This window comes from Haemaphysalis longicornis, unplaced genomic scaffold (assembly GCF_048455015.1).
Source record: "Haemaphysalis longicornis isolate Haplotype H1 unplaced genomic scaffold, Haemaphysalis longicornis Haplotype H1 scaffold_115, whole genome shotgun sequence".
NCBI lineage: Eukaryota > Metazoa > Arthropoda > Arachnida > Ixodida > Ixodidae > Haemaphysalis > Haemaphysalis longicornis.
In genome coordinates, this window is record NW_027526220.1 from 15,892 (window position 1) to 27,656 (window position 11,765).

The following is an 11,765-nucleotide window of genomic DNA, read 5'->3' on the forward strand; positions in this document are numbered from 1 at the left end:
GCAGAAGGTAAGTTAGAATAAGCGTGACCGCGTTTTTTTTTTGGATTTGAGCCTTCTGGAAAAATAAAAGCTGTAGGTTACTTGCACGGTGCACTTCTGCCGACAGCTGCGTGCTGTGAGGAGCTCCTCGTACATCCTTTGCAGTTATTCTGCTGTGGACCAAGTAAACAAGCCAGCGTTGGAAAAATATACTCATGTAATTTTCTCGTGCATTAGACCTTTGGCAATGCTATAAATACCCCAATAGATAGGCCGTAAACAATTTCAGGGGTTCGTGTCGTCTTGTATGAGACATAAGTATAACAGCACATTTCCCCCTGTCTCTCGAAGTATTATTTTACACGTAAACAACATTATAAAAAATTAGTTAAGGCTTTTTGGTCAATATTGGGATTCACTTTAATTTTGGTCACGCGTGATGAAAGTAGGTTTTTATATCTGCTGCAGAAGCGTCAGACTTTTTCAGTGTTTTCAAATCTTTTCTCAGCTACCCGAGAACCAGCCAAAGAAACACCTCGGCAGATGCCTTATCTAATGCACTTCCGTCAAGTTGCAACCAATATTTGCTTTGCCACAACATCCCCTGTTCCACACTTATTTGTGTAACTGGCTCTGGATACTGATTGTTTCCTTTTAAGTTTTATTTTTTTTCTCCGCCTTGTCTGTCAACGGAGAACAATGATTACCAGCAACAAAGAGATGGAAACAGTTCTGCTCTATAGAGAACCGGGTCTCTCGAGATACTTTCATGAGCCAGAAGTACAAAAGAACGTTGACGGACGTCGTGAGTGCAAGGCTGACTTCTAAAATTGTGCACTAACACAATGGCATCCCTCAAGCTCATTTCGCTAGTTTTAAGTTTTATAGGTAAGCAATGCAGAACTCTTGTTCAGCAACTGTACTTTTTGCTTTTGTCAAAGGTTTAGTTCACGGCCCCGTAGAAATAAACTTAATCCTTCGCCGAACAACAATTTCCAGTATACTTTTGTACGAAGCACCGTTGTTAAATTTATAATAACGACCAAATCTGTACGACTCGCTCTCGTTATTTCTTCGAACTAAAGTCAAGCATTGGTAAAGCTGTGCTTCTGCCACAGTATAAATAGTTTAGAAGGCGCTAATAGCCGTGATATTATGCGAGATCGTCCTAGCCTAACGACGTGCCCTTTTTTCATGCCCTCCAAACTGAAGCGCAGGTCGTTGTAAAACGTTCGTTAAGTATTATTTCAGTGATGGGTGGTTTCACTCACGCTTTGCATGAAATATTTCAGCGTAAAAAAACTGTGGGCATCCAAAAGCAACACCATTGTCCCCTAAGTATTTGTTATTTGTCTAAAGTAGAAGAAATATGCTAGTGCAAAAAATAGGTCTAGGATAATCCTGATATCCGCTGATAAAGAGCAATGTACAGTTTAAATCCCACACATCTAGCTGCTGTTTTGGCCCAGGGACTTTAAAAACATTACAAATATGAATGTGAATCTAGGTGTACGGTGGATGGCATTAGTACCATGAATGGCACTAGGGGCATATCACTCCCTCGGAACTCTATCCCTGAAAAGGCTACCGGATCATTGTCGTATTGCGGGCAGAATCAGTGAATATTTTTAAAGACGTGGATGTTTCATGACGTTAATGAGTGCAACACTTTTGTTTTTATAAATCGATACAATGCCTTTTTATCAAAGTTTCTGCTAAAGAGTGCACGGGAAATTCGTATCACGAAGTAGACAATGTACGTTGTCGATTTATGCCTTTGAGTGTTTAAAGAACTTAACCTTTTGGCATCAGTTTAGAATAACCTGTTAGTTGGCAAGTTGGTGCATCTTAAACGTAAAGTAAGAAAGTGCGCAATTTCCGACGGCCACAAAAAGGAAGGAAACACAGGACAGGCGCGCACTTGCAACTAACATTTACTACACCAAAGTCACATATAAGTACACCCAGAACCACCGCCACAGCGCATGCGCAAAACAAAACCCATGGCACTTCGCATAACAATAATAAAAACCAACAAAACAAGCACCCTAACTCCGGTCATCAATAAACTTCATCTCACTGTTGTGCAACCAGATCGACGTTTCGATGACGCACTCATGACCCAGGTTTTTTATGTAATATGCCTCGTGTATCTCTTTCGCCGGGCTATCACGGCGCCGGTTCAAGACTGGCTTACATGGCCTTACATGGTCTTACATGCTCTTACATGGTCTTGCCATGCGTATCTCTCTCGCCGGGCTATCACGGCACCGGCTCAAGACTGGCTTACATGGTCTTACATGGCCTTACATGGTATTACATGGCCTTACAGGGACTTACATGGCCATGACTGGCTTACATGGCCTTCAAGAGTGGCTTACATGGCTTACACGTGCACGCGGAGCAGTTTGTGGGCAGATGCTCGTTCGCGCTCTTCTGTATCAATAATTGATGCTCCTCCCATTCGGCCCATGTCAACCTTGCCACATGTCAGCGATATTTGATAAACTACCCCCGTGCAGCAATCAACGTAAGAATGGGTGTGCTTTTTTACGCGCCCTTTCAGTCCAGCGCGAATTTTGCCGATGCACGAGCAGATCCCGGCTAGCTTGACTGGTGCTGAAAATTCCACCTGAACGCCATACAATTTCATCAGCTTCTTCAAATTCTGGGACGCTTTGTGCACATAAGGCACAACTTTGTGCAATCAGGCACAACTTCACGTTTGTTATTCTCGCGTTCTCTTTCCGATTCACGATTGGTATTTTGGGCTTTCATTTTCTTTAGCACCACTTCCGCCGCTGTTGACACCACCGAACCGGGGAATCCTGCCTCCTCTAATCTTGCAATCTGTAATCTCTAATCTTGCATCAAGCTAGGGGGATGTGCTCGCGCATGGACAAAATTTGCGCTACACTGAAAGGGGGTGGAAAAAGCACACATATGCATACGTTGATTGCTGCGCGGGGGTAGCTTAACAAATACCGCTGACATGTCGCGAGGTTTGCGTGGGCCAAACGGGAAGATGCGTTAATGTGAGATTACGAGAACACGAATTATCGATACACAACAGCGTGAGCGGGCATGTCGACACCAGCTGCTCGGAATGCACGTGTAAGCCATGTGAGCCACTCTTGAAGGACTTTACGGTCTTGTGTCGGCGCAGTGACAGCTGGGCGAGAGAGATACGCGAGGCATATTACATAAAAAATCTGGGTCATGAGTGCGTCAGCGCAACGTCGATCTGGTTGCCGACAGTGAGATGAAGTTTATTGATGACCGGAGTTAGGATGTTTGTTTTGTTGGTTTTTATTAGTGTTGTGCGAAGCGCACCGGTTTTGTTCTGTGCATGCGCAGTGGCGTTAGTTCCGGCTGTACTTATATGTGACTTTGGTGTAATAAATGTTAGTAGCAAGTCTGCACCTGTCCTGTTTTTCCTTTCTTTTTGTGGCCGTCTAAAATTGCGCAGTTTATACTTTACTTTTGGCATCACTTTAAAACTTTGGCATCACTTTTAGAACTTTTAGAACATCCTATAGAACATTGACGTGCTGAGTACAGTGCTTTCTAGAGAAGACACGCATGATTTCGGAAGCCTTGCAGAATACTTGAGCCGAAAGTGTCAATAGAAATGGGACCATTGGTGCCAGTTTGGAAACGTGAGGCAACTGTTAGAATTATGATTAATTACACCCAGAAAGGAAGTAGCTTTGGGTAAATAAAATTAGGCAATCGAAGAATCTTCTTAGGTAACACAAAGTAATTTTCGGGTCACACTCGAGGTGTGCTGTTGGAACTTCAAAACTTTACATGCTCAGATATGGACAAAAGCAAGAACGTCTTACGAGAAAGGTAGCAGATTCGCATGCAGCTGGCTGCCTCAATCATTCTATTTACCAGTAAGGGCTTCTGTTTGGGTTAACTAACTACAGTAAGCGTTGTTTTATTTTGTTTATTTCGCGTTGTAATGGAATAACAAAGGAACGCAAAACGTTAACGTTGGCCTTCATTGTTCTGTGTTCGGATCGCGCCAAGCTTTTTGAGGGCATGTGAGAGCATAACGGCGCTTTGATGCCCTCCATTGTCCTGCACTAAGCAAATCATGAAATCTTCAATGAAGTGACGTTCAGTTGCATATACGCAGTAGGATCGCTGCCATAGAGGTTCGTGGGATCCGATGTCGATGTTGTGGGTTACAGTTGTGCGGCTGAGTGATTTCTGTGCAGAGTCGAAGAAAGATTTTAAGTGCTGTAGTAACTGCAGAAGTTTGTCTCGCTCTTGTGGAGTGAGGTTCGCGAAGATAGCATGAAGTAAAGGGCGCGCAAGGCGGTGACATCAGACATGGAGGAGAATAGATTACGTCTAAATCGACATGTGGCAAATCTTCAGGCATATCAATGATGAGCGCAGCGCCTATCGGCTCGACGGGGCCGAGACGTTCACCTCGGAGCAAGGAACGAGATTAAGAGTCGGGATTAGCGACAACTATTACGGTTCTACCATCGTGCACATTCACCATGGCGAAGGGCAACAGTAGACACCGTCGATGCATGGACAGGGATGACGGCGTAAACGAGTAGGTTTCCCTTAGGCGCACCGTAGCAGGATGAATTCCCGAGGACGGCAGCGGATGGTGGAATGGTGGTATCCTCCGCGACGACAAGTTTTTTAAACGGCGAGCTGCTAGCAGAAACGTCCACGAACGGGAATAATTCAACTTCATCCTGGGCGCAATTGATGACAGCTCACTTTCGTGACAGGAAATACAATGCAAAGTCGACGATGTGAGCACGATGAGAGAACAATGAACTCGATGGCGTACAAAATGTCTTGAATTATGGCTCGTGTGCGGTATGCGCCTAAGGGTTAAATATGTTCCACAGTTGCGCTACGTAATGACAGTCAATTGCAGTCCCGAATGTGTTGTCACTTTCTTTAGCCCTGGCATAATTTTGCGTCTCTAACAGAAACCGCGCCTCTAGTGTCGAGGAGTGCGACAGTAGCGACACCTTCGACAGTGACATGAATGACACTGGATGGTGAAAAGCAGTTTGATGACGACGCAGTTCTTCCCTCCGGAACTGCAACATCTAGTTTTTACGTGTTGCTGGAAGCCGGAGGGCGCCACATATCGGACAGACAGCGTCGCCGTGGGGACAGCAAATGATGGCTGTTGAAGTCGCAGTGGTCAGAAGGGACAGAATCGAGCAGCGGACAAGCGGGCGTCTGATGGAAATTCGGTGGGCAACCGTAACCATTTGGCAAATTACGTCGCGTAGCCACTCCTTTACGACGGCAGTAACGAGCCAAGCGGCCACGAATGCCACACTAAAAGAAGACAGGACAGATTTGGGTCGTTCGCCAGGGATTTCCAGCTTGATATCCTACACGCGTCGGTGGTCTCACAGTTGAGACTGGAGGAGCGGCCATCAGAAAGCTGGCCCTCGGCCTCGCTGAGACTTCAGAATATGGTGTCGGCGCGGCGTCATGAAAAGGATGGGGCTTCAGTGACGTCGGCAAATGATCTGGCGGCGCTGTCTGCATACGTCAAATGAGCGGCCGCAGGGGGATGCTGACATTCACAAGGGAGTCCTCCGGCAACTGACCTTGAATGAGGCTATGAACCGCTGCGGCAACATGGGAGCGTGGCTATTATGTGTATGGTAGAAGAGGCAGCTGGTGAGAAACCTCTTCCCGCACCAATTTTTGAATTTGCTGGAGCAGGGTTAAGTAAATAAGCTTGCCAGGGCGCACGGCAGGGCGCACTCACATGGCGCACGGCAGTGCACCATGTGAGTGCCCGCTTTTTGGGCAGCTCGTCGTAAGACTGGCAGCCAATGATGATGTCGCCAACCGTTTGCGGGTTTTTATCCAGCAACATTTGAAAAGCGTCGTCATCGATGCTCTACAGAATGTGCTTGATTTTCTCCCTTTAGCTTATACTTCGGTTCACCCTTTTGCAGAGGTTTCCTCAAATTTTATCTTGCTCTGCGCCTCACTTGCCCCAAAGAACGATCAGCCCATATCCGCCTGTATCGCTTCATTCGTAGGTCTTCTATGGGCCCCTAGGGCCAGCCTACCTACCCCCCTCTGGTTTACCTCCAGGCCATGAGTAAAAAATTCTGAAAAAAAAAGCGCAACCTAGCGGCACCCCCTGAAATTGACAGCTACTTCAGAAAAAATAAATAAGTACACATTCAGGTCCGCGTAGGATTAAGCCTGTATGTACAGAACAGGATCCGATGGAGTGACCACGGCGCTAACTGAGCACCCCGACTAGGAGGGACAAGAGGTAGCTTGGTAAGCACGGCGTGGCAGGTGAGCGCGGCGGCACGTGAAAGGAACAGGTAAACGCCAGGTTCGGAGGGCTTTGCTTTGGAGGAAGTTCGCACATGGAGTGCGGCCCGTCGGCAGTCTGACTGCCTAAGTAACTTCAAGGTGAACAAAGAGGCGCAAACACGATGTCGCAGTAAAGCCGTCTTTGATAATCGCTAGGCCTGTGCCTCAAACCCTCAGCCGGGCAGAATCAAGCTCTGAAGGAATTTACTCTCGGTGGCTGCCTCAGCAGCAGATGTGACACATGGTTGACTACGAATATAAGCCTTAGAAGAAGGTTCAACAAGCGCAAAAATACCGCACATCTTACACAGATGCAGGCACTCGCTGCTGCTTAAAGAACTACTCCGGTGCGACACTGCAACTGTAAAGAAGTGATATTTAAATCCCCACATATACTCCTCTGGTGAAAAAAACATTCACAGAACAGAAAAGGGGGTACTCACCGAAGTCCTCTGCAGAAACATAAAGAAGGGCATGGCTCGAGAAAAACGTCACGCTTTATCACACCCATGCAGACAAAGCCATGAGTAATACTGAATTTTTAACGATGATAGCCTTTCTACTGCATCTAAATGCGAAAAGTTTGGCAGGTCGTTTTGTCAGCAAGCATTTCGGTCCGTCTGTCACCCAGTTCAGCCCCGCGGCCAAATGCTGAAAAAATGGTTTATCAAGGAATAGAAATTAGCAAAGCCTCCCAAAATTACGAAACCCAGTACCGTGCTTCATACTTGTCAACATTGTTGAATTGAATTAAATAGCTTTTCATTTAATAAACGTGAACATAAAATGTCGAACAAAAAGTAAACGTTCCGCATATTTTGAGCAAAACATAAATGCATACTGATGCGAGCTGGTTTCTTTTATGTAAAAACACGTAAGCTTGATTTTGGCCATAAAAAAGAACAAAACGCTTTAAAAACAATATTTTAACCGAGAACTAAAAAAAAGGGCCTGCTCTCAAGCCTCATGCTCGAACTCAATAGACATGGTCCTAAAAAACTGCGGCGCTAGCAGCGAGAATGCCGGGAGATTCAATTCGATTCAGCAAACCTCCGTTGCGTTTACCATGAGAGGAGCGAGACCAGAGGGAAGGCCATTTTAGTTTGGCGGTGGAGAAAGGAGATACAGTTACCAGGCAAAGACTGCAGAAGCCTATTGGTTTTCCACAATGGCAGCGAACCGAGCAGGAATGCGGCGAAATGTTTGACGAGCTTACAGCGGCAGGCGGAAGAGCAATGGGGTGATAACTTGTAGAAACCACGTATCCTTTCCGAGAGTTTAAAGGTAAAGAAACTGCTTATTTATATGCCCTAGCAACGTTCCTGGTACACCAAATTTTACTAGAAAACTTTGCCGAAAATTTTTGCAGGTGAGGCCTGCAGGTGTAGGTATGTCTTCCGATGGCATTCAAAGTATACCTACACCAGCGTATTGAAAATCTCGTAAAGGAGAAATATAGTTTGATCATGTTTTCGGTTTTCCTGATATTTTTGGAACCTCACCACCATGCACCAAGCGTGGCCGCGTCAGACTGTAGAACCGCAAATCAACACTCCTACCTCAATGCGTGCCGCATGTAGCGCCCCTTGCTTTTGGTAAACCTGAAGGGTTCCGAAGAAATAATCAATGGTGAAATTTTGAATATTAATCATTTATCTGATAATCATCAGCTTCTCCTGGGGCAGGACAAACTGGCGGTTAAAGCAGACTATTTGATAAATGCCATATTGACATGTAGCCAAAGACGAGGCACGTTCCTTAAAATAACTAACATTACTGGAGCGAACTTGTGCGCCCCCCTAAGAACTAAAAAGACATGAAAACTGCAAAAGAGGGGTCAACCAAATGGCGTGCGCAGGCGACTGTCGGAAAAACTCAGAGCCGCGAAATCGGACAAGGGAGCATTTATCTTTCCGCTTGACTGTTTCTAGAACAGTCGAAGTACATCGGGAACACTGGAGATCAAAGAAAAATATTATAGAGGGGTAACAAAATTAGATATCCTGCGCAGCATGCACAAGAAAGAGACGAAAACGTGCACTTCATTTCTAACTTAGAATATAGTTCTCGGCAAGATATCTCGCCAGTCGCACTTATCGGCCATAAAGTGTAAACTCCTGAGCAGGGGTGTTTGTCCTTTGTTAGGACCTCACCAGAGGAAGAAGGTTGCCTAAGCTTCCATTTTTTGTTCGGCATTCAAATTGGATATCTGAATAAAAAAGTCCCCGTGATAATCATTTCGAAGTGCCTGCGCGGATTTTCAATTAAGGTGTTCCCGAACTATAAAAGAGCACGCTAGAATGATTTCGTGAACTTTGGCTCTGTGGAATCACTGACACTGAATAACAATGGTTGTCTTAGGCATTTTGCGCTGCCCAGTGCATTCTTTCGGTTCGCAGATGTGTCTTGTTGGCTCTGTCTTATAAAAACATTGAAAGTTCACTTGGAATTCTCGAAGTCTCCAAGAGAAACGAGTCCACTTCTAAAAGACAGAGCTGGCTCTTAAAGTATCTGTTTCTGTTGGGGTGAGTAAAAACAAGCTCCAGTTTTAAGTACACAAAAACATACATCTTTACTATGAAAGTAGTTTTGGTTCTGCATTATACATATCTTCACATTCAAACTTTCTCGGTAATGAAATTGTGCTTCCTGTATTTTAGGATGTTGGCGTTTACTTATTTAATATTTCGGACAGTTCGAATGAAGCAAAATATAGGATGATGAAGATTTCAGAAACAAACTTAAACAACGTAATTATGTTGAAACATAAAAACTGGAATTACCCCTTCGAATTAACAAAATAAATGAACTCCGATAACAGGAACCTCCTGTTGTATGCCCATTCGTCTATAATAAAATCTCTTTGCCCAACAAAGCAAAATTAAACATATTAAAGCTTCTGCGCTTGCACCCGGCCCAATAAACAGTTTCGCTAAGAAAGTCCTTTCATTTCATGAGTGGGCTGCAGTACTATTTAAACAAAACAAGCCGCCTTGAATGAGTACACAAGACGGACACGAGAGGTAGACGTACTTGTCTTTATCTAGTCCTATCTTTGCTTCTCTTTTTGATAAAAAACTTTCCATTTGTTCTAGTCCAACAAGTGTTGGTGTTCCTAGGGTTGGTTGCCGACTTTTCGGAAAGCCGTTCAAAAGGTCACGCGAAAATGTCAAGCGAAAGCCTTGTTAGAGTCTCTATATTTACTCAGGATGGCAACTCTATCTAAAAAAATATTATTTTGCAGGGACATTCTGTGGGCCATTTGGAGCCGAAGCTGCGCTTGGTGGGTACCAACTAGGAGACAGGCGAAGTGTGGCTGGACTGGGGTCCCGAAAATGGCTCACCGCAGAATCTTTCAGCCGCCATATGAGTGAATCGGATGGCTACCGGAACACATTTGCACCAATTGATACGGGGATGCCCATAGATGCCGGATTGTGGGAGTTCATGCCTCCACCTGAACACTTCCTTGCCAATTGGATCAAGTTTCATGAAGAAAGAAAAGATTGGAGGAGGCGTCAAAGACAGGAAGCACAGCATGGTGACCTGACTCCACAAAGGCAGCTACCGCCACATGAATCCGAGTTAGAACTAGGTCACCGTGAAGAAAGGAGACTACCTATACATCTATTTAAAATCCACGGATTTCTTGAGGGCGCACATGAAGGAGCAGGACAATTGCAGAGATTAAGTGGAAACGCGTATCATTCCAATGAGTCTGGTGGCAGAAAACATCGTGCTAAGCGAAGTTGCGTGCTGCGAAGAGTTGACCGTTTTTTGCGGAGGGTCCAAATGATTACAGGGAGGGGCGTACTCGGGGAATTGATAAGGCTTGCTGGAGGTCTACGGGGAGATCTGCAGTTCTACCGGATTTTGCCAAATGAAGGTGGTGCACGGGGGGTTGGCGTATCATTGCGAGCAGGAACGGCCAATTGGAGAGGGTTCCGGAGTGGTGTACCATATTTGGGAATTGAGAATTCTAGAGGGAGAGGCGCAACGACTGCCGGCAGGAGTGACGGATATCTAAATCCTGGTTGGAATGAAGCACCTCGCGGGGAGACAACCTTAGGAGCTGTAAATTATGGAGGGAGCGGGGTATCCGGTACTGGGACAAATGACGGTTATGTATCTTCCGGTTTAGATGGAGCCCCAAGTGGGGAGGCAAATTTGAGAGCTGAAAACTCTGGAGGGATAGGGGTAGCGAGTGGTGGCGATGGCGCTATGACTTCTGGTTCCAACGGTGTACCTAGCGGTGAGACAAATAACCTACATCCGAGTGGCTACGGCCGCCGAGGTATTGCTGGCAGCAATGCAGGGTCCGGTAATGAATACGATACAGACTAATATACTAAATTCGCACCCCTAGCTTTCGGCAAACCCCATTGCTTTATTTGGGAGTTTTAAGGCTTCAGCAATAAAAATTGTTTAATAGTCCTGCGCATTCTGTGTCAAATAGCGGCTAACAATTTATCCGTCTGTGTGTTTGGACAGGCCGGCTTTAACGCAATTACTTTGAAAAATTTATGAATAACTGATAAGTTCGCTGCCAATGTGAAAAATAAAACACAGGAGAGAATGCACAACATTTGGTTGTAAAGAGTAATAAAGTACTGTGTAACTTTTTAATTAAAATAGTGCAAGCGTTGGAAAATTTTATTCATGCGTTGGCAACACCAAATAAAAACAAATTTATGCTTAAGCATATGCTTAAGCACTTTTTCGGACGAAAAAAACAAAACGTTAAGTGGTTAAGTAAGTGGTTTGGTTAAGTATTTACCAAATGAAAATAATTGCCACTGAACAAGTCAAAAACACCAAACCACCACGCCGGAACGCATGCCGATCAACGAACGCCCGCGCAGCTCCCCTGCCGTGGTTTGAACCGTGGCGACACCGACCGGAGAGGGCGGAAACTATAATGGCAAACTGTTCGCATGGCGAAGCAGTGAAACATCCCCCTCAAGAGGGGCACGATCAAAGGCAGAGCATTTCCGGGGGCGCACGACGTTAAGTAGTTTGCGTTATGTTAATGTTGTTGCACTTGTGGCAACTGCTGACGAGAGAGCGCTCGTCAGCAGTAATTTCAATGAGTCAAGGATATAAGGCCCGTTCGTAGCCTCCCATTCTGTGTCGGCTTTGTGGCGCAGTGGGTAGAGCACCATGTACATTGCGTTCCGCCCGCAGGGTCAAGGGATCGAAACCAGGCGCCGGATAGTATTTTTTTATATAGTGTAGGGGGAGGGGTGCGGACTACGACTACGGACGCCTACGGACATCAACGGGGGTGACATCGTGAGTTACTGAAATGCTCTGCATTTAAAAGGTGGTAAGATGGGCACGTACCTCCGCACAATTTGCTAGCATGATGGACCTGCTTTTACCAGCATGTTCTCAGTCAGCCACATTTCGTATCCTTGCTCGTGTGCGCGTGCATGGCACGTGCTGCC

The 11,765-nt window shown here is 45.6% G+C and overlaps 1 long non-coding RNA gene across 1 annotated transcript; it reads left to right on the plus strand.

The window, feature by feature from the left end:
- The first annotated feature begins 766 nt into the window (after nucleotides 1-766).
- On the plus strand, nucleotides 767-10,950 carry LOC144161464 (uncharacterized). The gene is made up of 2 exons (XR_013320476.1): nucleotides 767-867; nucleotides 9,563-10,950. It is a non-coding gene; the product is annotated as an uncharacterized LOC144161464 (long non-coding RNA).
- Nucleotides 10,951-11,765: the final 815 nt, after the last annotated feature.